At 54.5% G+C, this 25,424-nt stretch overlaps 1 protein-coding gene and 1 long non-coding RNA gene across 3 annotated transcripts in view; one reads left to right on the plus strand and one right to left on the minus strand.

Moving 5' to 3' along the window:
• The first annotated feature begins 234 nt into the window (after positions 1-234).
• LOC131517713 (uncharacterized) lies at positions 235-5,800 on the plus strand. Of its 2 annotated transcripts, XR_009264763.1 has the most exons (3): positions 235-323; positions 2,653-2,765; positions 5,454-5,800. It is a non-coding gene; the product is annotated as an uncharacterized LOC131517713 (long non-coding RNA). The 2 variants fall into 2 exon arrangements; XR_009264762.1 differs by lacking the exons at positions 235-323; positions 2,653-2,765 and adding an exon at positions 330-464.
• A 6,710-nt stretch (positions 5,801-12,510) lies between these two features.
• SYNE3 (spectrin repeat containing nuclear envelope family member 3) overlaps positions 12,511-25,424 on the minus strand; it is a 106,742-nt gene continuing 93,828 nt past the window's right edge. Inside the window, exon 19 of the mRNA XM_058740200.1 lies at positions 12,511-17,702. The gene's annotated coding sequence lies outside the window, so the exon portion shown is untranslated. The remainder of the gene's footprint in view (positions 17,703-25,424) is intronic.

Genomic DNA, 25,424 nt, shown 5'->3' on the forward strand with positions numbered 1-25,424 from the left:
AAGTGTATCAGCGGGGAGAGTGCAGTCAGGATTCTGTCTGAAGCCCTTGTCTGGAGGGGGCATTATCTTCTGCTTTTGAGCAGATGTTTCTGTGACCTCCAGACCGGCCCATCATTGAGGCCTGACTCAATCGTGAAATGTGATAAGCGAGGCCAAAGGGTCACTTTTATTGTTCAAGAGAATGCTAACGTTCCACAGGACGAACATTTATTAGCTGGGAACTTGTTGGCAGAATTTACAGCCCTTGGGGAAGAGGAGAGGCTCATCAAATTTCAATATCTTGGTTTCCCTACAATTAGGGAAGCCGGAGCCTCCCAAACAGGGTGAGTTTATCAAATCGTGTTCTCCGGGGTGTTTGTCTCCCCGAGTCGATTCAATTCACTGAGCACCGTTCCGCTCTATTGCTGTCCACCAAGGCCGTCCAGGCTTTTAAAAGCAGGCTGAGAGGCAGAGGAGACCAACAGGTACTGGTCACTTTCTCTGGGCCTGGTGGGACTTCTGCTAGCTCTCACAGCAACCCCGGGGGCTCTGGGGGGTTGTCTGAGGTCAAATATGGTGAAGACAGGTCTTGGGTCTGCATCACGGCCCCCACCTAGGAAAGGCATGAGCAGGGGGACCACCAGATGGGGACCACCCCATCGTCTCTAGTCTTGGCCGTCCACGAAAGCGTTGGGGACAAGTGAAACTCTTACAGCCGATCACTTGTCTTTGGCTTTAAGGAATCTGAACAACCCAACAGTTTTCATGGGATCAAAATAAATTGAGGGGCACCTGGGCAGCTCAGTCTGTTGAGTTCTGGCTCTGGATTTTGACTCAGGTCATGGTCTCACGGTTTGCGAGATCGGGCCCCACGTCAGGCTCCACGCTGAGCGCAGAGCCTGCTTGGGATTCTCTCTCTCTCCCTCTCTCTGCCCCTCTCTCATTCACATGTACACATGCTCTGTCTCTCTCTCTCTCTCTCTCTTTCTCTATTAAAATAAATAAACTTAAAAGATAAATAAATAGGGGCGCCTGGGTGGCTCGGTCGGTTAAGCGTCCGACTTCGGCTCAGGTCACGATCTCGCGGTCCGTGAGTTCGGGCCCCGCGTCGGGCTCTGGGCTGACCGCTCGGAGCCTGGAGCCTGTTTCCGATTCTGTGTCTCCCTCTCTCTCTGCCCCTCCCCCGTTCATGCTCTGTCTCTCTCTGTCTCAAAAATAAATAAAGGTTAAAAAAAAAAAAGATAAATAAATAAGTTGAAGGTTAGGGCAGCACAGGAAAAGAATTCTTGTCCCCAAGTACTAAGTGCTAAGAATTCTTTAGTACTAAGCGTGGATATCCCTGCGGCAAAAGTCAGAGAGAGACCTGCTGTTCTAGCGTCCATAGTGGGACTGTGTGTGCCTCCTGAAAACCTCCTTCTGCCTCCACCTGCCTCTGTCCCTAGCCCTGGGCTCCTGCAGCTTACAGGGCCCCGTGCCACCTCCTGCCAGCCTCCCCAAGAACTAATCCTGAAGGCCTGGGTTGTGCCAGGCCCTGGGCGAGGCTCTGGGCACTCTGAGAGCCAGCCGATGTCCCTGTCTTCCCGGGGCTTACGATCTGTGGGGAAGATAAGAAAGAGTAACGACGGGCGAATCTGTAGGTCAAAGAGACCATGAGAAAGTCTACAAACCAGGTAAAGGCTGGGGGTCTGTTGTGAGATAGGGGTTGGAGAGTGCTATGTGAGAAGGGCGGCTGGCAAAGCCTCTGGGACGAGGGCACGGTCGGGCAGAGACCCGGGTGAGGGGAGGCTGTGAGCATGGCTGAGCTGGGGACACGGGGCCCAGGTGGCGGCCTTCCCGCTCTTCCTCAGGTCCACTGAGGGGTCGTCCCGGGGCCTCGGTGCAGCCGCTCACCCCGCCCTGACGCCCACCCCCAGGATCCCCGACACTCACACCCTTGTGTCATTCGAGTCCTAATGAATCGACACCCAGAGGGGCCTTCCCCGTTCACCTCCCCTGACCGAGGTGCAGATAAAAACGTTGAGGCTCCGAACCCTGGAGAAACCAGCCCAAGCAAGGTCAGCTGGCTGCAAGGCATCTGGGCCGCAGTTTGGAGCCCGCCCTGTCTTCCTCACCCCTCCCCTGGCCTCTGAGTGCTGTCGAAGTGTGACTGATTTCACTTGAACACCCGTGGTCTCCGTCTGGGCCCCGTCCTCTTCGTGATCATCTGGGCGGATCTGGGACATGCAAGACTCTTTGTCTTTCCACCTGCTCTCCCCGGCTTCCCCCAATCTAGAAACCCTCCTCCCCTCCCAGCCTCTCCATCCCAGGAGAAGACGTAACCACCAAGTCACCGACAGAAACAAAGGGCTCCTGGGTGTGTCCCTCATGCCTGGTGTGTTAGTCAAGGTTGTTCAGAGAAAGAGAACCAATGGGACATAGATACGTAGCGAGAAGGAGATTTGCTGTAAAGAACGTGTTCACGCAACTATGGAGGCAGTTGAGAAGCCCTGAGATCTGCAGTCAGCAAGCAGAAGACCCAGGGGAGTTGCCGGTGGAGTTCTTGGCCGAGTCCGAAGGCCTGGGAACCAGGAGGGCCTTGTGTCGCTTCCAGTCTGAGGGAAGAAGACCGATGTCCCGGTTCAGGCAGGCAGGCACGTGGAATTTCTTCTTCCTCAGTCTTTTTGTTCTATTCAGGTCTTCAACTACTTAGAGGAGGCCCACCATATTATGGAGGACCATCTGCTTTCCTCTGTCTACTGATTCAAATGTTAATCTCATCCAGAAACACCCTCCCGGACACATCCAGGGTATTGGGCCAGATGTCTGGGTGCCCCATGGCTCAGTCAGTTGACACAGAAGTAGCTGTCACTCCCAGCCTTTGGACACCTACAGCTTATGTCCAATAGCTCTCCCTTGTTCCTCCCTCACATCTGTCTTAGAAGAAAAGGCATCTGGCCTCTGGTCTGGGGCTGGTCCCTCCCCCTGTGCTCTGGGTCCATCTCCAGAAAGGAAATCATCGAGCATTTCTCCCCCCACATTACCTAAGATGGCGGTGTGGGTAAAGCTCGGTGTGGGAGGGGAAGGCGCTGGTTCTGGGAAGGAGTCCAGAGTGTGGGTTTGAGGCCTCGACTGGATGACCAGACAGGCATTCCTGTAAACCCCCGACCCTGACACCTACACCAAACACCCCTCCAGACAAGGCCCTCCCTGCAGCCACCGGGCGGGGGGGGGGGGGGCGGGGGGGGAGGCACGCAGTCACTGTTTCTTGGGACCTCTTGGTGCCCGGGCCTGCTCTCTCCAGAGAGGTTTCCCTGTCCCTTCATGTCGACCAACCCTCCTGGCTTGAGCAGGATTTTCTCACTGTGGATGTCAGAATTCCAACTCAAAGCAGTTAAAGTAAAAATGAGGATTTATTTAACGTTTTTTTAATGTTTATTTATTTTTGATAAAGAGAGAGAGAGAGAGAGAGAGACAGAGCATGAGCAAGGGAGGGGCAGAGAGAGAGGGAGACACAGAATCCGAAGCAGCTCCAAGCTCCGAGCTGTCAGCACAGAGCCCGACGCGGGGCTCGAACTCACGGACCGCGAGATCGTGACCTGAGCCGAAGTCGGATGCTCAACTGACTGAGCCACCCAGGAGCCCCCAAAATGAGGATTTATTGATTGATGCAACTGAGAGTTCATGAATGGGGCTGGCTTGCCGACTCTGCTAATACCGTTGGGCCTCAGTTTCTCTTTGCCACACACACACACACACACACACACACACACCATACCCGTCTGCTGTCCTCTGTGTGTAGAGCTAGTTTTTCTTGCTGTAGGTGAGTTTCTCCATGCAGTAAGGGGAGAAAGTGTCACAGGCACAGAGAGTGCAAGTGTCTGTCACCCCAGCTCAGCCACCTTGAAGGTAGACCTTCTCTCTCCCACCCTCCGTATTGGAAGTCCCCGGTTGAGATTGGTCCTGTATAGTCACCTGCATTGCCTGTACGACCACCTTGGTGTGGCCAGAGAGACGGGAGCTCTGATGGGCCAGGCCTGGGTCATGTGACCACCCTCTTGGCCAAGGTACCAGATTGGCAGGTGTCCTGGAATCAAATGGACGGAGGGCAGAACAGTTCAAGGAAGGAAGGACCTATTTTAAGAAGCAATGGGAAGGGAGGTAGGGCAGATAAAAACAGCAGATGACCTCCTCACCACCTGGTCTGGGGGTGTATTGGATTGGGGCCCAACCTACTCCGTTGTGACCTCATCTTTTTTTTTTCTTAATGTTTTTTTTAATTTATTTTTGAGACAGACAGAGCATGGTCAGGGGCGGGGCAGAGAGAGAGAGAGGGAGACACAGAATCCGAAGCAACTCCAGGCTCCGAGCTGTCGGCACAGAGTCTGACACGGGGCTCAAACTCACAGACTGTGAGATCATGACCTGAGCCAAAGTCGGACGCTCAACCGACTGAGCCACCCAGGCGCCCCTGTTGTGACCTCATCTTAACTAGTTACGTCTGCAGCGACCCTCACTCCAAATAAGGTCACGTTCTAAGATACTGGGGATTAGGACTTCAACCGTATCTTTTGGGAGGGGATGCAATTCAATCCCTAAAACCTATTGGGTGGTGAAGCCAGCCTCATATCCAGAGCTCACGCTTTCTGCCTGAAGGTTGCTGATACTGACGGCTGGCATTTTGGGGCGACTGCTTTGTGCAGGCAGTTGCTTATATTTTGCCATTTTAAAATCACAGCAACCCCAGGGGCGCCTGGTGGCTCAGTCGGCTAAGCGTCTGACTTCAGCTCAGGTCATGATCTCCTGGTTCACGGGTTCCAGCCTCGTGTCGGGCTCTGTGCTGACGGCTCAGAGCCTGGAGCCTGCTTTGGATTCTGTGTCTCCCTCTCTCTCTGCCCCTCCCTCCCTAGCACTCTGTCTGTCTCAAAAATAAATAAGCATTTTTAAAAATTAAAAAAAAAAAATCACAACAGCTCTACACGGTAGGCTTTGGGTCCATTTTATAGGTGAGGAAATCAAGGCGTGGAGAGGTTAAGTGCTCAAAGGCACACAGCTGCTTAGGAACGGAGTTGGGATTCGAGCTGGTTTACCTGACTTCACATCCACTTTGCTCTTGGCCCCGCCTTGCTGAGTTAAGGGGCATAATATAAGCGTTGATGAAGTGCCGTGGGAAGCCCAGCGGACAGAGACCGCTGCTGCCTGTGGATGGTTGGGGACAGGGCTGGCGGACAGAAAAAAATTCTAGAAATCCTTCCTGGAGGCAGTGACTTTTTAGCGGAGTCCAGAAGGCGGGGTCAGACTCAGGTGTGCAGAAGTGGCAAGAAAGGGCGTTTTGGGCGAGGCGTTTAGCAGAAGCAAGGCCTGGAGGCAAGAAAGTGCTGGAGGGGACAAAGGGGTCATTCATCCTGTCTGGTCCAGAGTCCACACTCTCCCGGGGGTACAAAAGGAAAGTGCATCTAACTGGGGACAAAAATGGGGTATTCGTTCTCATCTTCCAGGTTCCCACTATTCTAGCGGAAACCGTGTCCAAAGCTGCTTTCCACCCAAGAACAGGGGACATCCCAAGAAGGCAGCGGAAGCCTGAATACGCGGGACCAGCCAAGGGGGGCCCACTGCTTTTCTCCTCTTTCCCACGCGCCCACGGCCAACCCCTTCCAAGCCCAGAAACCAGAGAGCAGCGAAGACGCCTGTCCATCGTCCGTGTCCAGAAGGCCCAGCTGAGATCTGTTTCAACGCACCCACATGAGAGGGTTTCCAGTGTGTTTACCCAGTTGCCATGGCTTTGCTTTCTGCGTCAGGCGCTCTGTCTGTCAGACACGACAATTGAATAATATTTTTATTTTTAGGCATGGGTCACCAAGTTTTTTCATTCCACCGTCAGGCTCGCCCCCACACTGGAGCTCCAGGGAACTGAGCCTCCGGTCGCCTCTGCGAAATGAATGGGTGCAGCCGGGAGCGGGGTGGGGGGTGTCCAGCCTGAGCTGGACACTGTCCTGGGGCCAGAAAACCTTGTCCCGGGGGGGAGGGTGTCCATCATGGCAGAACACGGTGAGGGTAGCTGGTCTTCGCCAAGACCTGGGTGCCGTCGGGCCCGAGGGGGGAGGTCGGCGCTGCGGGAGGGCAGGTGCGTGGGCTGGACCCTCTGTGTGCGGTGGGACGATGTCCCACTATGTGGCAATGGTGCCGGGGAGCAGGCGGGCGCTGGGGCGAGTAGTCAGCATCAACAGAGAGCCACGGGATGCCCAAAGGTGGGTTGCGGGCTTTAAGTCGAGGCAGACGGAAGTTCTCAAGGGTCGAATCAAAGCCGGGGTGCTCAGGAGTCAGACCCTCACATTCGGGGCCAGATAAAGTCAGGCAGGACCTGAAAATAGAGCAGAGGTCCTTGCTCTGGCCACTGTTGACTTTCAGGGGTGATTGTCCTTGGTCCTGTGCTCTGTAGGGTGTCAGCAGCGTCCCGGCCTTCACCCAGGGGATTCTGGACGCACTCCCTTCCCGGTTGTGACAACTAAAAATGTCTGCAGGTTCCCCCCCCCCCCCCCCCCCCCGCTGTCTCCAGGGCAGCGGGGCTGAGCAATCTCTGGTTGAAGCTTAGTGGGAACCGGAGGCTGAATGGATTTGGGACTGGGGGGCAGACGCAAAGACCCAATCACTGGGACCGGGAACGGCCCCCCAGCTGGCCCCCACCGGCGAGGGCCTTTGGTGGCAAACGACACGTGTCAGTCCTGGCTAACACCCCCAAAAGGGAACACGGAGGAAGACGCGACAGAGGTAGGGGGCACGTGTCGAAAATAACAAAAGGCTGGAAGATCGGGCGAAGAGACGTCCTCGGGATTGGTTGCAAGGTCCGGTGGTGTTTAGAGAGTACAGGTGGAGAATGCGTCTTGAGGCAGAAGGGCCCCGGGGACACAGATCTCCGAGTAGGCGACGAAGTGCTACATGCCGGCAGGCTCTCCCAAGACGTGCTGCGTCGCCAGTGACCCCTTCGTGGGCAAGAGCGCCCCTGAGAGCAGGGGACGCGGCTGGGGCCCAGGCCGGAAAAGGCCCCGCGGGAGGTGAGACGCAGCCTTCGCGGTCCATGAAGAGACGGGCTCCCTCGCTTCTGCGAAGGGGTGTGAGTGACAGAGAGAACGTTCCACGTAGTCCCTGAAAACACCGCCCCGTCTGGGGGGCAGTGAGGAGCCGCCAACGGCGTGGGGAACGGGGGCGCTGTCACCCCACACCCCTCACAGCGGGGGCGGCTGTCCTGGGAGGGCCCTTCACGGCCAAGAGGTGAGATTTTTCACGTTGGGGCCACTAACGGTGCCAGAGGCCGCGGCCAGGTACCTGGCCCCCCTTGTCACCTGGGAGGGCCGCGTGCGGGTGAGGACACAATAAAGGGCTTCTCTTCAGGCCCGGAGTGAGGGCACTGGGAGGCGTGGGACTCGCACCCGGGCCTTGTGTTTATTTTAAGCCCAGTTCTTATTGACTCTGGACTCAAAGTTGTTCTGCAAAGAGTAGTCACGGCGGGTAATTAAATATTTATGTTCTTATTTAACAACAATTTCCATTTCAGGGAAGAGGCCCGACTTCATCATTCCCCTGGCACTTCTCACCTCTGCCTGGAGCAGGCCCAGCTTCAGGGGGGCCCAGAACGACGCGTCCCCGGCGTCACCAGCGGCGGCCCCCGGAGTGTCGGGCAGAGGGCGGAGCCTCGTGGGGCCAGCCCCGGCCACCGCGGGCAGCGTTTGGTGACCGACCGAGAGCTTGTCTTTGATTATCACCCGTGCTTGGGGGGCGAGTCGTGGCCCCACCTCCAACTAGCGAACTTATTTCTCTGAGCCTCACTTTCCTCGTCTGTAAAATGGGCGTGAGGCTCTCTGCCTTACGGGCGGGCTGCGAAGCTGACATGTGAGGATGAGTGTTCGTGGTTCCCAGAGGTCATGGTGCCCAGGAGTCAAGGGAGAGATGGGTAAGATGAAGTTTCTCAGGCCCCTCCAGCTCTTCTGATTGAGTGAAGCTAAGCTGGGACGCTGGGCCATTGCGACAAGCTTCTAGGTGATTCTCACCCGAGTGATTCCGTAAGAAACACTGGTGTCTACAAAGGGCTTAGCCCTGAATCCAGCATGTAATAAGTCCCCAGTCCATGTTGCTGCTAGCGACTGTGACTTTTATTCTAGACCGCTTGTCTCTTGTAGCAATAAGGGTACAGACAAATCATCCCCAAATCTAACCACTTTGCTTCCAGACCCATCCAGCTCACCATCATGTTTGCTGCCAACCCAAACGAAGTCACCCAGCTAAGCCCAGAACCATCCAGAGGAACCCACCCAGAAAGGGAGGGGATAGAGAGAGGAGTGGGGCAATGAATGTCATCAACCCATCTCTCACAGGTATTGTTTTAGAAAACAACGGAATCGCACCGTCTTTACCAGGTTCGTTTCGATAAGCACGTATTGCATTTAAAAAAATTTTTTTTTAACGTTTATTTATTTTTGAGACAGAGAGAGACAGAGCATGAACGGGGGAGGGGCAGAGAGAGAGAGGGAGACACAGAATCGGAAGCCAGCTCCGGGCTCCGAGCCGTCAGCCCAGAGCCCGACGCGGGGCTCGAACTCACGGACCGCGAGATCGTGACCTGAGCTGAAGTCGGACGCTGAACCGTCTGAGCCACCCAGGCGCCCCTGCATTTTTAATAAAAAACTCCTTGGTTATTTCCCTGCCCCCACAGCACATCAGGACAGTGGTGATAACAGAAGCAAGAGCCGTGACGGTTTCCCAGCACTTCCTCTGTGCCAGGCACTGTGCTAAGTGCTTTTAAATATTAGCTCATCCGACACCCACCGTGACCCCGTGAGGTTGTGTGTTGGCTTCCTGTTGGGGCTGTAACAAACTGCCACACACCGGGTGGCTCGAAATAGCCCAGATCTATGATCTTAATAAGATTAATAAGAAGGCTAAAAATGGGGCTAAAATTGAGGTGTCAGCAGGGCTGTCTTTCTTCCGGAGGCTCTAGGAGAGGATCCATTCCACGCCTTTTCCAGCTTCTAGATGCCAGGTGCACCCCTTGGCTCCTGGGTGCCTTCCAACAATGGGGACGAAAGAATGGATGGCCGGATGGGTGGAGGGACGGATGGACAGATGGATACGTGGACACACGGGTGGAGGGACGCATGCGTGGGTGGATGCACGGATGGGTGGACAGATGGACAGATGGATGGACAGGCAGAAGGACAGATGGATGGATGGATGGATGGGCGATAGCTGGGTGCACCCCAGAGAGTCTTGTCTCCCAGGCTCTCATCTCCATGGCTGAGACAACTGAAAAACATCTTCCTCACCCCCGTCCCTGGAGCTGTCATTTTTGTCTCTCCATCAGCATCAGGACACTTCCCACTCAGCTTCGTGAGTGAGAGCCTTTCTCTTTCCAAACCTCCTGCAGAACCAGTCCCCTCCAGTGGTGAGAAAATACGGATGTTGCTTGCTCACCAGCCATGCCAGTCAAAGAAACTTAAAACAAAGAGATTAGTTCTGCTTTTATTTGTTGGTACAATGGAGAGCATGAAATGTTTAAGAGCATCGTAATGCGGAACAGATGGGAACGATCCTGCCTTTCAGGGCCTCTCCATCTCTCCGGTCTTCCACCAACAGCCAAAACCTGGCGGCCCTTTAGGACAACTTATGGGCTGCAAGTCAGCCAAGGGACTGCTTGCCCGGGGGCCTCAGAACTGGCCCAACCCTGATAACGCCTGCTGGGTTATTCATCAAAGAGGATCGAGCTACAATCTTTTGAACACTGGGCATGCCACAGGGGATCTAGATGCTACATCGGGCGTAAGTCCTCATCGGCTTTGTGCAGTTTTCAGCGTTCAGAGAATCTTTTTCCTCTAGTGCTGATTATGTCATGGAATTTCCACCCACAAAACCCGAAAGCTTGCAAAATCACCAAGGAGTACATTTTGATTGGGTTTTGTGCTGTGCAACCTTGGGCAAGTCTGTAACCTCTCTGAGCCTGTGTCTTCAGCGTCATGAAAAACGAGGAGAGCCAGCTGGAAGTCCCTGTGAAGCTTGAGTGAGACAATGTGTATAAAGGTCTGGTGATGGCACATCGTAGGTACTCAAACTGCTCTCAGGCCAGGTGGGTGAGTGCCCAGGGTTTGAACGATGGCTCTACTGAGAAACATATCACGTGAGGTGTCTGGGTCTGCATCCCACATAGAATTTAGATTTTTTTTTTTTAGTTTACTTATTGAGAGAGAGCAGGGGAGAAATAGAGAGAAAGGGAGCGAGAGAGAATCCCAAGCAGGCTCTGTGCTGTCAGCACAGAGCCTGGCATGGGGCTCGATCTCACAAACCATGAGATCACGACCCGAGCCGAAATCAAGAGTTGGATGCTTAACTCACTGAGCCACCCAGGTGCCCCAGAATTCAGAAATTTTGAACCAAAAGGAACTTGGGGGATTATTTAGACTAAAGGATGCAAAGCAATCCTTTGGGTCACATCCAGCCTAAAGACACACACACACACACACACACACACACACTTGGCACAGGTATTTTTTAATTATTCAAATTAGTTGCCACGTAAAAGACTTTCTCTCAACATTAAAATCTGAAATCTTGTGTGATCTAGGAACTGTCAGACGTATGACCCAGAGCGCCCACACCCACCTGGCAACGACCGACAGGGTCCCCAAACCTTTTTCCACAATGTTTTTGCAAGTGACCAAGTCTCTCATTTGTGTTTCCTACCTGGGTTCTGTGAGCATGGGAATTCGTAAACCCAGCTCGAGAGCAATCCTCTCCCTTTACGAGACAAATAAGGTAAAGGGAAGGAATCCAAATATGCACCCCCCCCCCACTACCACCACCACCACGGCCATGGTGGTCACCCAGGGATCTTGGAGCTCTTTGCTTATTCAAGCCTCAGGGTCCTCAACCCAGGGCTTTGGGGAAGTCATCCAGGTGAACCTATCCGGTACCACTGGACTGAGTGATTTGGTTCAACATTCTCCAGCCCTGCTGTATTCTGCACCTTGAGACCTTTCTTCTTTCTTTCTTCCGTACCCAAGACATAGTCTTGGGGGTTAGATACAATAGTGCCCTTGACATCTATTGTGAGAACCAAAGGAAATAATGTCGGTGGAAGTGCCTAGCAAACTGTGAATATTGCGTTATCAGGGTATTCCGCCTCGAATGCATTACTCATAAAACAAATGGCTCCCTCCCTGGCTCCCCCCACAACTCCTGCATAAACTCGGGTTTTGATACATGTTGCTTGTGGGAGGTGTTCTGGCATCCCAGACTATACACATTTTGTGTTCGGCCCCCTGGGCCTTTGGTCAGGGTCGGCCATGCCTTGCAGCCAAAACATGATTGTAAGAAGATGTTTCTTCAATTAAATGCAATCTCTTTCTTTATAGCCCCCGCATTACTGACCCCCTTCCCTGACCCCAAAAGGCAAGAATTGCTGCGTCTTCAGATGCTGGCTTTGATTCCTCCGGGCCCCACCTCCTCCTGACCTCACCCACCGAAAGGCTCATTACCCCACACAACAGCCTTTTTCTTTTCAAGCTCAGTTAAAAAAAAAAAAAAAAGAAAGAAAGAAAGAAAGAAAGAGAGAGAGAGGGTGAGAGAAATGTCCATTCTCTTTTCCTTGCCCACAGTAATCCTCAAATTATGCCCAATATCCGGCACAGAGAAATGACCCCGAATTTCATTTTCTGGTTCCCGAGGAGACTTCGTCAGGCCAAGAGTCTAGGAGGGAACCCCCAGGGATGCGCCCCTGAGCTCTGGTGGGGCTCTCAGCCACAAAGGCTGGACGGAGGGCCGTGTGCGTCCGTCTGCGATGTGTGTCTGCACAGAGTGCGTATGGGGCGCAGGTGTGTCTGTGCACGTGACGCGTGTTAGACGTGGGCACGCGCGTGTGCACGTGTGTGCAGTGTGTGTTGCAAGCAGGCGCACGCATCTGTGGGGGGTGGGGTGCACCTCTGTGAGCGTGTGCACGTGCACCTGCAGGGCTCCTCACGGGAGGCCCCAGCATGAAGGATTAACCACAGGCACCCTGAGTCCTCCGCTCCACCTGTGTCCCTCTCTCCGTGTGTCCCTGGTGGTCACGTGGATGACAGTCTCAGGAGGATTGGCACGGCTCTGGGAGCTCTGCAACGCGCTTCACGGCCCACCCCCCGCTTGGCAGCGAGGGGCTCAGAGGCAGAGGGGGCCCTCGAGTTACCTAGAGACACAGAGGGAGCTGGTGGCCACCGCTAGAGCTGGAAGCAATTTCTCCTGACACCCAGTCCGATGTTCTTTCTGCCTGGGCCCCCTTCAGGGGGGTCAGGGCCCGCCTGCAGGGAGCTGGTCTTCCAGAAGGACCTGGCTGGGATCCAGGGGTGAACAGCTTGGATACAGGGGTGGCTGGGCCGGAAGTTGTGCAGGCGACAGCCCTGAACAGGGTCTGACAAATGCTTCTCGAAAGGGCCCGGTAGGAAATGGTTTAGGCCTTCATAGGCTAAGAGGCAAAACTGAAGATGTAATGTACGTACTTCTATGACCACCTAATATGTGATCATTTTTTTGAAAAAAATTTTTTAAAGTGTATTTATTTTTGAGAGAGACAGAGAGTGAGCAGGGGAGGGGCCAAGAGGCAGGGAGACACAGAATCCAAAGAAGCAGGCTCCAGGCTCTAAGCTCACAGCACAGAGCCCGACGCGGGGCTCGAACTCACAGACCGCGAGATCATGACCTGAGCCGAAGTCGGACGCTCAACCGACTGAGCCACCCAGGCGCCCCTAATACGTGACCACTTAAACATGGAACCATTTTAAAAAATTTTAAATTCTGTTGGTCATCTTGGGCTACACAAAAACAGGTGGCAGCTGGATTTGACCTGCAGGCCAGCTCAGTCCTAGAGGATGGAAACATCAAAACAGATAGGTCTCAAGTGATGGAACCAGAAACTGGAGAGACTCAAGAGAGCCAAGGCCAGGGAATGAGAGAACGGAGCAGATATCAAAGAAAGAGAGATGGAGGGGGAGAAGGAGCAAACCAATGGTCACAAATTGGCTTTGGCGGGGCAGGGGCATGTCGGAGTCCCAGATGTTGTCAGAGAAGGGTCTCCCAGCAGCACCAGGAGGGGTGGATGGAGAGAAGTCCATGGCGAGGGCAGTGCTCAAGTGGTCGGGAGACATGGCGGCCAAGAGGACCTCACCATCTGCCTGTGCAGCCTTTCCATGGGCGGGAACCCCACACAGGCTGATCCCAGTGGCGTGTCCAGTTCTGGCTGAGTGTCCAGGCCTGAAGTCTTTGCCAGTTCTCTCATTTGGTCACCCGGTGATTCACACTCCAGGTCACCCACACCTGCTGCACAGTCCCCAACCCCTCTGCCTGCCCCATGGCCTCACCCTGAGGCTCCATGACCCTTGTCTTAGAGGTAAAGACTCTGAGCCTGAGTTTCCACCTGGCCTTGGATGATATGACAGAACCAGCCAGAAGTTCAGTGCTATGGGATCGAAGTCCTCCTGAAGGCTGGTGATGAAAGGCAAGGGGAAGGGAAGTCCCCCCAGGGGCCAGCTTTGAGCTGTCCATTGGTAATCCATTTTGCCCAATAACAGAAGTGACTGGGAGTACAGATCTACGTGGACTGGTGGGCAGCGACCAGCTCCAGGAAGGAGGCTCCATGAAGGCGGGAGCCTGGGTTTGCTCTCCTTCACCATTTTGTTCATGCCTGACATACAGTAGGAGCTCAGAAATATTCTTTACTTAAACATTCTTGACTTAAGGATGGTCAAGGGCTTGAAAAGTTCAAGGTTAGGGACGGATGACAAGGAAGTTTGAAGGAGAGGTTTGTGGGTAGTCCTCCTGGAGTAGATCTCGGGTGCCAGGCTACGTGGGGCTGTCTGCTCACCAGAAGCCCATCTATACAAAGGAGGCTCCTGAGAGTCAGCTGGGCAATCACACGGCCTCTTTCCAGCCACTCCGGTGCCTGTTCATGGACAACGTGGGCGTGGTGGCGGGGACTGGGTCGTTAACCGTGTGCTTTTCGTTCACAGACCTCAGGCTATCAAGTTAAGACTGCGAATGAACCCGAGGGAAACTCACGGAGCACGGAAATGGATATACTGACTAGTAAGACGTGTCGCTAAGCGTGCACCTGTTTGTACGAGCGGGAGGCGCATTGCACAGCGTGGGAGCTGAGCGTTTCTGCTGCCGTTTTCATTTGGAGGTTTAGATGGGGAAACCGGGGTGCGCGTGAATATTAAGCATCCAAAGGCGTGGACTGTGGGGTGCTCGGTTTATCACCCAGTAAACCCCTTGCAAGACGCCCTCCTGTGATGCAGAGAGGGTAAAGCTAAAACGACATTTCTAGACTCCTTTGCTGCCGGGCCCTGGATGTGACCTAGGCTTTGCCTGCTCAGGTTCTCCTGCCGCGATACGCGGTATGGAAGGGAGGCCCATGAGACGGCCTGACGCGGGGCACCTGGGTGGCTGCTGTGGGTGACCGGGGGAGACAACAAGAGTCTTCAGGCAACCGCGGCGGCTTCCTGGCTTGGCAGCTTCTTAAAGTGGTGGCTGCCTCTTGTCTCCGCCAGGGAAGAGGCCAGAGTGGTCCTCAGGCTGGGTTTATTTCTGGAATCTCAGACTAGAGGTCGACTCCTTCAACCCTGCCAGCAATTTTGTGAGCCACCCAACACCCTGTAATTAATCTTTCTCTCCTTAAACGGGCTAGAGTGGCTTCCGTTGTCTGCAACTGACCCCTGGCTGATTCCAGAAGCCTCCTGCTCAACGAGGATCCCCGGGACACTTGCGAAGCGCGTAGGGGACGCCGCAGACCCCTGGCACCAGTTGCAAGGCCGTACTTTGGGGTCGGCCAACGTAGCCTACAAACCCCAGGTTCAGAGGGCTGAAACAAGACGCGTCTTCCGAACGTGCTGAGCGCGGCCGAGGAGGCGGCTGGGAGGGGACCAGAACACCGGCTCAGTGTTTGCTACGTGCCAAGCGCTGGGCATACTGGCTGCTTTCGCTCCCGACCATATCCCTTTGTGGTATCATTCAAGAAGACTGGAGAACTTTCCCAAGGTTGCTACCTTGGAGACGCGGTGACTGGGAGGCAAACGTGGATGGGGCTGACTCCAAGCCTGTTCCCAGGACAGATCCAAGCCCGTTTTTAAGGGAGCAATTTAGAGGCAAGAGAGAACTCTCACCTTTTCCCCAGGGCCATAAAAGTCTCTACTTAAAATAAATAAATAAACAAATAAATAAATAAAACGTTTCCTTGGGATAATTTTAGAGGAGGTGCCAAGATAGCACCAAGTTCCCGTCGCCGGGTCTCCTCTGACGCGAACCGCTCACGGAACCGTGGGACTCTCGTCAAAACCATGACACGAACACCGGCGTGACATTATTCAGGAAACCACAGACTTCATTTGTGTTCCATTGAGTTTTCCACTAATGTCCCTTTACCGTTCCAGGATGTGATCCAGGACGCCAATCGCAAGGAGCTTGCTTTTTTCTTTTCTTTTTTTAACTTTTCTTTTTGTCATGCCATCACCTTATTCCAAAGCAAAAGGGCCTCAATTATTTGCACATGGTCAAGGACGGGAAACCCACACTCGCGATGGAGAGAGACTGTCGCGGGACAATTTGGAGCAATTTCCCTTGCTGTCCGTTGGTAGCAGAGGCCTCCTGTTAGAAATTAGCAGAAGGCCACGGCGAAGACCAAGGAGGAGCTGGAAGCAGGGACCGACCAGGACGCACGCCAAAGCACGACGGCAATCCAGGATCCCCACGACGGAAACCCGGAGCGGGCCGGGGGCGCTCCCCTTGAAGCGTAATCGAGGGAAGCAGGGTGGCGAAAGGTCACCGCAGGAGCGGTTGGGAGCCAGAGCCGGCCAGACGGTGACAGGAAAGGCCAAGGCCAAGTAGCTGAATAGCGTCTCACCGAGGGGTTTCCACGAAAGATGATGAATCTCTCCAATTAAACATGTCACGGCCAGGCTGGGAAGCCTCAGATGAAAACAGAGGTAAGATAATTACTTCCATGGCTAGGGCTGGTGGGGGGGTGGGGGGGTGGAGGGGGGAGTGGAAAATCACATAGTCATAAAAATGACTTAATCACCCAGTCAGGAGTATGAGAGCTCCGTAAAGATTTAGAAACTGTAGTTTTCCCACCGAAGCGATGTTTTAATGCCGAAGTTCTCAACCCCAGGTCGCTAGAAACAGCACACAGTCACTCTACGTGATGCCCGGCCTACCTTCACGTTACACAGATTAAAGCTTTTTAAAATCAGCTACGTAGGGCCAACCCCATGACCTCCATACACCTCAAGGGTAGAGTGTCCCAGCGGACGAGGTTCTGTCTTTTGTTTCATTTTGGGAGACGGCTAATCAGGAGTCGAGGAGCCCCCTGACCCCAGGTCACAAGAGTCACGAGGGCTTCGGGGACTACCCTTAAGACATTAGCCAGTAGGTCCCAAGATAGCTGGTGGACTCACGTCTTTCTTCTTTTTCTTGTAATATTTATTTGGGGGACAGCATGAGCAGGGGAGGGGCAGAGAGAGAGGGAGACAGAGAATCCCAAGCAGGCTGTGCGCTGACAGCGGCGAGCCCGATGCGGGGCTCGAACTCACGAACCGTGAGAGCAGGACCTGAGTTGAAGTCGGACGCTCAACCGCCTGAGCCACCCAGGCGCCCCCGGACTCACTTCTGGAAGTGAATTCCTTATAGCGAACAAGCACTACTCTTGTTACGGGCTGATGGCGGAGAGTTGTTCTGCCCTTTGACACCCAGAAGCGACCAGCTGGGGCACCGAGGACTCCGCGGTCTCACCTGCTGTTAAGGCTGACCTGTGGAAGCCGAGGACCCCCTCCTAACAGAACAGACTCTCCCATCCGAGGCTCAGCCACAGGAATGGTGTTGGACTCCAAGGGCACGTGCCGGGGAACCGGCTCCTGCATCCAGAAGGTTCCAAGTCCTTCGCACTCACAATTCTGGACACCACTTAGTTTTACCCAGAGTCTAAAACCCGGTCTCTCCCTTTTACCAGTCACTTAAGGGTGAGGGATTAAAGACATGTTTTTCTCACCTGAGAGGTCCTTGTCTCTCTCTTCTTAATAAGCGACGAGGGTGTCTTCAGAGAACAGAGTAGGAAAAGGATTGCGTGCGTTATTAAAATAACAGATTTGTAAAATTTGGGAATGGGCGGATAAATAATGCAAGAGTCCAAGCCTTTCTATTTTAAAACCTCATGGCAAGTGTTCGAAACTGAAGTACATACGCTTTGGGAGCGGAAGATTCTGGACACACATTTCCCCTGGCAAGCCAGGGCCATTGCCAGGAGACTTGATTGACAGGCGGTGGGTCTGGGGTTCGTGGCTGGTTTCTTAGACCTCTCCTCGAACATGGGATGGTATCCCCCCTTCTCTTGTACCTCTGCCCTCTCTGGGTACAGCTTCCAAAACCCTGTGGCTTTGGAAAGCAGATTCTCAGACCTAAGAACGGTTTGTTAAACAAACCATCAAAGTGGGGCTTTGATCCAAGGGCCTTCTGTTATCTGCCTGGTGCCTGCCTCTGTTTGGGGCCGTCTGTCTACTCAGAGCGCATTTGGAATTTTCAAACTCCACTCGGTCTACCCTCCAGATTGCAGCCCACGAGGTCTGGAGAGATGCCGGCAATGACTTTGAAGATGCTTCCCAGGTGATCCTGACGTTTCCGAGGAGCTGAGAACCGCTATCGCCCTGAGTTCAACCTCTGCATAAACCAGCCGTTGCTGCTGCCTGGAGGCCAGAATTTAAAAATCAGTCAGCCTTAGCCACATACCCTCTTTCTCCTGGTAACCTCTTCAGACAAAACCCCTTGACTCCAGAAAAAAAAGATTTTCCGAACCACACGATGCTTCATAGACCAAAATAGAGATTTTTTTATTTCCAGACATAAAGCAGATACAGTTTTAAACGCAAAAAAAGCAACAACAAAAACATCCAGCCGTCTTTGAGAACACGGCTCCTTCCAACTCCAGCCACAGAAAGGGGCTGTAAACTTCAAGGTGACTTTGAAACCATAGCACTGAGAAGCTAGAAGAACCCATGAATCCCTCCCTCCCTCCCTCCCTCCCGAGCGGGGAAGGCTCTGGGCTGGTCGTGGACTTGATATGAACCGAGATAAAACACACATGTTCCAGGACACTCATTTGGCTCTGTTACTGCTTGCCTTCCCAGAAAGCTTAATTTATTGCAAACGCATGTTTGACAATCACAACTAGTATGACGGGAGTGGATATGGTCCCTGTGAATACTGTTTACATAACAGAACATTTTAAACACTGAAGTTTGCTTTCGACGCCAAAACCCACTTATGTGGCATCTACACACACACACACACACACACACACACACACATACCTATTCCACTGGACCGTCGCCTGCGTCAACCAGACCAGACCAGCGGTGTAAACAGCCAGTCACTCTTTGGACTTGGCTGAGGGTAGAGAGAGGGCAGGAATGTGGCTGACGCCTCCAGGTGGGGTTCCGCAGAGGCCTCCAGGTGGGGTTCCGCAGAGGCCTGGACCCCTCTGGTTCCCGAGCCCTCCCTTGGGAGAGAGGACAAGGCAAACTAACAAACCCATCAGGCTCACATGCTTTGGCACAAGAGGATTGGTCTCTTGGACTTGAAATGGGCTTGCAAAGTTTTCATTCCTCCAAAGCTGATCCTGGAAACTTGCCTTTTTCCTGCCTCTGGCACCTTAGGTACCCAACAAATTCTACGAACACCAGTGGCTTCTAAAACACAAAGACACAGACAGACATGCAGACCAAGAGAGATGTGAAGGAATCTAGGACCCGTTGAGCTAAGTCCTTCTTCACGAGCTGGTTGTATGCTGTCTCGAGAAAAAAAGAGAGAGCGTCATTTCCAGACCAGCTTATGGAAATTTCCAGATGGCAGAGAATCCTGGGGGTCGACTGACATTCCCTTTTGTGTGGAGAATGACAGGGGGACAAACAGCTACTTCCGTGAGAAGCATAAAATGCTGTTCTCAGGGGAAATGTCCTGGGTCCAGCATGGTCATCCTGAGGATGCCAGACCCTGTTGGTGTGTCTATTTTCCAGAAGCCCAGGGCTGAGAGCCAGCCTGCCCCCTCTGCTTCTGGGCCTTGTGTGCGTATACAGTGTGCACACACACACACACACACACACACAAACACACACACACACACACACACACACACACACAACTTCCTCTGTCCATTTCTTCCTTGCCAATGAAACTTCTAGAACTTGCATGGCCTCTGCCCCTAGAGAGAAAATGCCTCTTTTTTTTCTCCAGGAGAAGAAATCAAAGCAGCTTTACAGACAATGACACCCGCCCACTCTGTCCCCCACCCGCCCTGTGAGAGGTGGCCTGTTGCTGTTCTTTGTCCCCAACCTCTGGCACCCATGCTGCTGTTCCCAGTTCCCGATGCCGGTGGGAGGTTCAGGATTCCATGGAGGGGGCGGGCATGGGGGAAAGCCCTGCAGCCCTGCTCTGGAGCGTCACCCTCAACGAGCCAACCGGCCGCCACGGCAGCGGCAGCCCGGGGCCACCGAGAGAAGAAAGGTAGCTGAGGCTGAAGTTCCATGGAGAGGCCTGGACCCCCTCACTCCTGAGTTCAAGTCCCAAAGGGGCCACTCTCTGGTTGCTTGTAGGCAAGCTGCTAACCACCCCCCCCCCCCCCCCCCCACCGCCCCGGGCTCCGCTTTCAACAGGATCATAACCCTCACACAGGCATTTAGAGGGAGTCAGGGCTGGGGCATCTGCGTGGCTCAGTCTGTTGAGCGTCCGACTTTGGCTCAGGTCATGTTCTCACAGTTGACGAGTTCGAGTCCCACGTGGGGCTCTGTGCCGACAGCTTGGAGCCTGGAGCTGCTTCGGATTCTGTATCTCCTTCTGTCTCTGCCCCTCCCCCTGCTCATGCTCTGTCTCTGTCTCAAAAATAAATAAACATTAGAAAAAGAAAAATTTTTTTTTAAATAAAAAAGAAGCCAGCTACATCTTGTAGGCTCTGAATTGAGGTTTCTTCCCTCCCCTTGCATCAGAACAGGAAGAGGGGCTGGAGGCCTACAGACTGATTGCTGACCTTGGAAGTAAGCATCCTGGAAAGGAAGCCCGGATCCTTTGGGGAAACAGATCCCTCTGTATGATCACTGTCCCGTCTGGACAAGGTGGTTGGGTACTAACCAGTGAGCGCTGGTATGTTACCATGACAACCAACGGAGGTTGGGGGGGGGATGCTGAATTGGCTGACTGTTCTCTAAAGCTCTGGGTGCTCTGTTGGAAGATCTGTTTTTAGACAGCAAGGTTTGATTTTTTAATTCCCTTTTAAAAACAAATTCCTCCTCCTTCTCGCTTTGGAGACAGACAGAAGGCATTCATCTTGCAATTGAAACCGAGGGAGCAAGGGCGGCTGGTGTGAGTCCTTTGAATCTTCCCTCTGCTGGAGGCACCCGTTTGCTCTGTCAGCCCCATGATGGGAGCCACCTGTGGCTGCATCCCTGCACTTTTCTGATCTTCCAGAAAGTGGGGGGCCGCCCAGGAAAAGCCCAGAGGGCCCCTCTTTCCAGGATTTGCACCCAGGAGTAAACTCACGTTCCGGAAGAAATTAAAGCAAATATGAATTTTCTAGGCTAATTCCAAACACAAAGGTGTTAAAAAGCGTAGCCCCGGGGCCGGGACAGGGGAGGGGCTGTCTCTGCTCGCTGTGGCCAGGCAGGGGCACCTGACTTATTTGCCTGTCCCAGGTCTTAGAAAAAGGTGGGCCTGGCAGCGCCCTCGGTGTGGAAGGAACGCCTTGGGGAGGGGAAGGGCTTCACGGACCCAGGGAGCCCTGCCACCTGGTGGCGCAGGTGGCGGGCGGTGGCGGGCGCGTGGCGGCGCGTCATGCTCTCACTCTACTGACCGATGTCCTCCAAGCTCTGCTGATGGAGCTGGAGCCCAAGACAGAGGGTCCACATATCAGAGGCACAGGCACCTAAGGGCCACCTGAATCCACTCCATCCTCTTTCTTGCTAAGAGACGCCCGTTTTGTCGGTGGGGGAGGGGGTGGGTGGGTGGGGCATGTCTCCGGATTCCTCGCGGATGGAGAGGAACCACGTGACACAGTCTGGCCAATGAGGGGGCAGCAGCAGTCTGTGGGTGGGGCTTCTGGGAAAGGGGAGGAAAACGAGGGCCACGAGGGCCGGTTCGGGAGCCCGTTCGCCCTCTTCCTGCCTGGAATGCAGACGCGACGTCGGAGGTAGCGCAAGCACCTAGGGCCATGAGGTAACCTCGAGGGAAGGGAGAGAGCTGCAGAAACGTTGGCAGCTGCCAAGGCTGCCTGGCTCTAGATTTCTCAGGCTCAGGGAAAAGCAAAGCAAAGTCCCTGGTTGTTTACGTCAGAGCAGGAGGGATTCTGCTACGTGGGGCTGAATCTCGAGATTTCCCTTCACACAGGAGCCCTTCACCATCTTCTGAGAGTATCTAACATCTCAGGCAGCACGGGGGATTCCAGGGCCAACTTCCCCTTTTGTGGTTGCAAGGACGGTGGCAGGGAAGTCGCCCAAGGTCACCCGGCTATTAACAGCAGAACTCCCTCTGCACCCTGTCCAGCCCTGCGCACTCTGTCACCTGATGCGGGGAGCCCTCTCCCCACCTGTACAACTAACTCACCCCCTGCATCACTGGGTGAACAGGAGCTGTCGGGACCTCAGCCTCCTCATCTGTAAAATGGGCACAGGTTGGAATAAGAGAGTCTATAAAAGCCCTCCCACCTCTGACAGCCTAAAAAAAAAAAAAAAAAACCCAGGCAATTTCACATTTTCTCCTCCATTTTGCTTCCCCTAAAAGTTCTATGCGGTAATTCCTCCCCATGATCTGCTCTCTGGGGTTACCTTGTATCCCCCATGTATGAAACTAAGGAGAGAGATTTTTGATTGGAAATGTCCTAATTTTATTTTGCTTTTAATATTTTTTTACGTTTATTTCATTTTTGAGAGACGGAGAGAGAGAGGAGAGAATCCCAAGGGGGCTCTGAGCTGTCAGCACAGAGCCCCATGCGGGGCTCGATCTCCCGAATCGTGAGATCATGACCTGAGCCGAGACCAAGAGTCGGACGCTTAACGGGCTGAGCCACCCAGGCGCCCTGAGAACGTCCTAATTTTTAAATTTAAAAAAGGGGGGGGGGTGGAGGCCAGAGTTGAGAGTTTGCTGAGGGGGGCTGGTATCAGGGACAAGGAGGTCAAACAGGCATTTTTCACATGACAAATAGGATTGATTGGCAGCAGCTGCCTGGGTGGTTTCCAGAAGGACTGTGAGGTCTGTGCAGGATAGACAGGGGGAGGGGAACGGCTCGGTGATCAACTCTCAATGTCTGCCATGGATGCAGTAAGAGAAGTCCACGTATGTAGTGCTGGGCCTGTGCTGAGCTCACAGCTCACGGCCTCGCCACCTCTCCGTGGTGCTGACCGGGCCTGGCGACCATCAGACTGGGTGACAGGAGCGGAGTCGGGGGAGGCCCGCTGGAGTGGCTGAGGTCCCACGAGAGAAAGAATTAGGGCACCGTCCTGGCTGGGCCAGGGATACGAGAGGCTCACTGGAGGTCACCGTGCCACTGCCAGCGAGAACCGCTCCAGTAACAGGTTTCAAAGGAAGCTGTGGGCACCTCAGGACGCGCGGGACCCCTCCCCCGCCCCCTTCTGCCCCAGGCGCAGCCTCCCTCAGGGGGCTGCTCAGTTCCCCTGCTCCAGGGACTAACAGTGGGTGGGAGGTGGGGAGGGCATGATTATCCTAATTCTTGGCCAAATTGATGCCCGGTGTACGTTACCAAGCCGGAAAAGCTCCAGCGGGGAAGAGTGGGCTTCTCAGCTTGGTATCTCCAACCGCAGACTTTTACCGTGACCCATGACTGCAGACGAGTAACTGTGCCAGTAACGGAAGTAACAATGAACACGCAGTGTTTGAGGGCTTGCACGTCCCTGGCCTTAGCCCTGGGCCTCGCCAGAAACTTCTAGAAGCCCTCTCCAAGATAAAGCACCGCCCAAGGGACCACGCCTCCGTCCTGAGCCCAGCCCATCCGTTTCTCCTCCCGGCTCCTTCTGTCGTGCCTGCGTCCTCTCCTCATCCTGCCACCCTGATCCTGACCCGCCCTTCCGTTCAGGTTGGCTCACAGCGGCACGGTGACCTCCAAGGGACGGCAAGGCACACGAGGACCACGTCCTCGGCTATCCCACTGCGTGCCCTACCAGCTTCAGTGACGGTGGGTCTGCCCCCCGCTCCGGGAGGGCAGATGGGCAAGGTCAAGAGCAAGGACTTCACTTGGTTGGGCATCTTCTAAGGCACAAACCCTCCCCTGGGCTGTGAGCTCCTGGAGGGTGGGTCTGGGGCTTTATTCACCTGAATTCTCCAGCACGAGCCTGGCACAGACGAGGGACTTGAGAACACCTGTTGCGTTGAGTTAAAGAGCAAAGAAGCACAGGGCATTTCTGCCCAGTTGGCCAGACAGAAAGCGACAGACACGGGCTCCCGAACGGCCATCGGGAGTGCCGTGCTAACGGCCCTCCGTCCGTCTCTCCAAGGCCACAGCTGGCAGGCTCCCGGCCCCTCCTCGGCCCTGTCGCAAGAAACTGCACCCAACCCTCACCCTGTCCTCCTCCTGCTTCTCTTTCCTCCCTCCCTGAGAGTCCAGCCCAAGGCACTTCTCAAGCTGCACCCCTCCCTTCTCCCAGCCTTTTCTGGCAGGGCTCTCCTGTCCTTCCAGAAAGAACACTGCATTTGGGGAAAACAGCAGAGAGTTGGCCATTTTTGTCTTCTAAAGACTCAGAAAACGTACCTAAAGGAAGATACAGCTGTTCTCTCCCCTCCCTTGTTCCTAGAGGCCACAGGACGCCCAACAAGAGGAAAGATACACTCTGAGAATAAAGAGCCGGCACTTAGATGAAATAAAATCCTACGAAGCGCAAAAACCTCCAGGCATCTGCCCTTATTAGTACCATTATTTTCATTCTGTCTTTGGGGAGTGAAAACTTGGCCACGGGTCCTTGTCCTCGGATAAAAGTCGAGACCTATAAAGGTACAGCCTGACGCCCCTCCCTCCCTCCCTCCCTCGCTCCCTCTGTAATTGTGGTGGAAGGCACAGAACATGAAATTTACTATCTTTGCCATTTTTAAGTGTAAAGTTTGGTGACGTCAGGTCTTCTGTCCCCTCCTGCCTTTGCCCCTCACTTGTCTTCTGCTCCTTCACCTGTTCCGTCCGCCCTCTCTAACCAGGGCAGCTTCACGGGCACATCCCCAAAGCTTCCGCAGGGCGGCTCAGCCTCCCCGGCTCAGGCCCCGGCTCAGGCTCCGGGAGAAGATTCGATCCCCTCCCAACCGCACCCTCGGGCAGCCTGAGCCAATTCCCCCCACTCTCCCCCCCCACCCCCAGCAGGGACAGACATCCTCGGACCCCTGGTCCCTGCTGCGGCCTGAAGCAAAGAAATCAGAGGTTTTAAGAGACAACTGAGTCCCATCCAGCAGGATTCATCTCCTCTGTATCTGGGAGGGGGGTTGGGGGGGTCACCAAACACGCTCGCCTCTGGGGTTTTCCATGCAATTCAACAACCACAGCTGAGGCCCGGTTCACACGCGCGGCCGCCATGCCTGGACCTCGCAGGTGGACAGAGAGGGGCTCAGCCCCCAGATGGGCAGGAAGCCCCGCTTCCCTCTGCAGCAGGCAGTAACCTCTGTGAAGGTGTCCGGAAGGGAGCCTTGTGACTGTGCCCCTGGGGTGACTGTTCCCAGAACCCAGGGCGAGAGTAGCAAGGAGGCCGATGTGGGAGCTGGCCCGTCCTGCCGAGCAGGGGGCACTTGAGCTCCATCTGCAAAGGCCGCGCCCTGGCAGAGCCAGCCTGAACCGCCCCCACCCCCCTCCTCTCCCGCCAGTGTGGGCTTGGCACAGGGCAGACCTGGGTTCGAATCCCACCTCTGCGCGGGCAAGCGTCTCTGTCTTTAGGTCTCAGCCTGCCCATCTGGAGAACGGAGGTAAAGTTCATGCCTCACCCTAAGAGCTGTCGTGGGGGTTAAATCAAGTATGGCTTCTCCGGTGCCCACGCAGGGGCCGGGCACCCGCAAGCACCAAATGGAAGGCACTCTTGGTTGGTTTCGATGCCATTGTCCCCTCTGCTCCTCCCTGAGTCTCTGGGCCTCCTCTGTCATCGGCACCTGCACATCCCACCCCTCGTCTGGCTTCTTTAGAAACACCCTCGGGGCCTGTATGGGCCGGTCTGCAAGGAGGTCAGACTAAGAGGAAGGGCAGGGGCGGGAGGCAGCCGAGGAGGGCGACCAGCACGGCCATCATACCGCGTTCTCCTCTCTCCCCTCCTACTCCCCCCTCCCCCTCCTCCACCCTCCTCTTCCTCCTTCTTCTCCTCTGCCCTCCCCCTCCTCCCCCTCTCTCTTCCTCCTCCTCTTCCTTTTCTCCTCCTTTCTCCCCTCCTCCCTTCTCCCTCTGC

The sequence above is a fragment of the Neofelis nebulosa genome, chromosome 7, assembly GCF_028018385.1.
Source record: "Neofelis nebulosa isolate mNeoNeb1 chromosome 7, mNeoNeb1.pri, whole genome shotgun sequence".
NCBI classification, from domain to species: domain Eukaryota; kingdom Metazoa; phylum Chordata; class Mammalia; order Carnivora; family Felidae; genus Neofelis; species Neofelis nebulosa.